The 2,098-nt window shown below is 40.8% G+C and overlaps 1 protein-coding gene across 4 annotated transcripts in view; it reads right to left on the reverse strand.

Moving 5' to 3' along the window:
* The window catches only part of Pank1 (pantothenate kinase 1), a 67,400-nt gene that overhangs the window by 11,132 nt on the left and 54,170 nt on the right, over nucleotides 1-2,098 (reverse strand). The window lies entirely within an intron of this gene.

The following is a 2,098-nucleotide window of genomic DNA, read 5'->3' on the forward strand; positions in this document are numbered from 1 at the left end:
AAGAAAAAGAAAAAGAAAAGAAAAGAAAAGAAAGAAAAAAAAAGTCACAAAATGGCTCTAAGGCTTGACACATGTTTTAAAAGCTTTCCATTATTTTGAAGGCTTTGGTTCCAAAATAGCCCTTGTTGTCAAATTTAGAAATTAATTGCAGTAGCTAAGAATAAAATTAATTGCAAATCAATATCAAAGCTACCTGGTGTCATGAAAACCCAATGAAGGGAACTAAACTACAATTAGGAAAGTCATGGCAGGAAAGAGAACCTCAATTCTTAGTTACCGTGGTTTTTTTGTTTGTTTGGTTTTGGTTTTGGTTTTTTTTTGGTCTTTTTGTTATTTTGTCTATTTTTTTTTTCCAGAGCTGAGGACCGAACCCAGGGCCTTGAGCTTGCTAGGCAAGCTCTCTACCACTGAGCTAAATCCCCAACCCCAAGAGCCTCAATTCTTAACTGCTGGCAAAGCGTTCTCTCTGATTTACTATGCATGATAAATAGTGAAGAGCCAGCTGCTCACATCAACTGGTTCTGAAGCTTCAAAGAGCCACTAGTTGGGCAGCGGGGAGGGTTCGTAGTGTACCTGGACACCAGCTTTTAGTTCTAAGGGGGAAAATTAAAGTAAGATTAGAAGAAGAAAATGTATGATAAATGATACAGATTATCAATAACTTATCAAGAAGATTATAGACAGGCACATAGTTTTTAAAGCTGCATTTAAAATAAAACTGTGTCGTACTCTCAGACTGTGATTCTTAGAGAAAAAAAAAATCCTTGAACTCAAGAGTTCCTTTTCAAGGGCCATTTATGTACAAAGATGTAGAAAAATCTGCCCATGTCATGGATGTGGCATCATGAGATCCCAAGGAAACAAAGAGGCACACACAAAGACAGTCTACCTTCATCTGCACACCAAACCACGCAAGTGTGTTTAATGAGAACAGACGCTGCGTGTGTGCCACCTACAGTTTCTTGTTTGCTCCCTAAATGTTTGAATTTTCAGCTCCGACACTCTGCGTCCCTGATAATCTTCATCTGAGCACTCGGGCATCCACCTGGTCCAAGGCACTCAACCACCAGGTAGGCAGCTCAAGCCCTTGGCTGTCTTAGAAAGAAGGTGACACCTCATTTGTAGAGAGCTTGCTTAATACCAGTGGTCCCCAAAATGTGTCTTATATACTAATTTTTACCACTATCCATAACTGTGTACATCTGCTGTTTTCTAAAATGTCTCAAGAGAAACTTCTGGGCTGGAAGTGGTGGCACGCACCTGTAATGTGAGCACTTGGGAAGCTGAGACAGGAAGATCCCAAAGGGCGTTCATCAATACCTGGAGTTTGCAGGCACTACTACTTTATGTGTGAAGAAGCCACATCCCACAGTTAGCTCCTGATACAGATCCCTGGAGTGTGCACATCGGAGGATGGGTCTGTGACATCACTCATTAGCTACTGTGTATGCATCAACAAAGGGGTAACTACCTCTAACTGTGGAAAATGTGTAGCCTCTTAGTACCCGGAGAGCAGCTTTACCAATTCAGTTACTCCTAGGAGAAGTCTGTAGTTACTGTAAAACTTACACCTTCGCCAGGAAAACACTCCGAGGCAGATCTGCTTAGCTGAGTATTCCTAGCTTGATACTCCTGTTGGTCCTAGTGAGACCATGGGATCGGTATCCATTCCTGGCCAAACGAGTAAGCGACTATATTCTTAATAAAAGGATGCATGCTATGCCAGGAATTACGGTGCACATCTGAGATATCTTTCCAGACATTGGGACCACTGATGTTAAGTGAGCTCTCTACCACTGAGCCTTTTCCTCAGCCCTTGGGGACCACTGATGCAAGCAAATGGTGTGAACTTTCAAAATCTTTTGCTTCTCATAAACTGAGAGATATATCCCTAGGTGTTTGTTAATTCTGTCTTTTCTTGTATAATGTTTTTTTTTTTTAATTTAGAAGCTTCTTGTTATTATTTTGGTGGATTTCATTTTTGTTTTTGTTTTTGTTTTTGAGACAGTTTCTCACTATGCAGCCAGAACTGGCCTTGAGTTTTCCACATACACCAGTCATAGCCTTCCAAGTACTGGAATCCCAATCATAGGTGGAT

Source organism: Mastomys coucha, unplaced genomic scaffold (genome assembly GCF_008632895.1).
Source record: "Mastomys coucha isolate ucsf_1 unplaced genomic scaffold, UCSF_Mcou_1 pScaffold21, whole genome shotgun sequence".
NCBI lineage: Eukaryota > Metazoa > Chordata > Mammalia > Rodentia > Muridae > Mastomys > Mastomys coucha.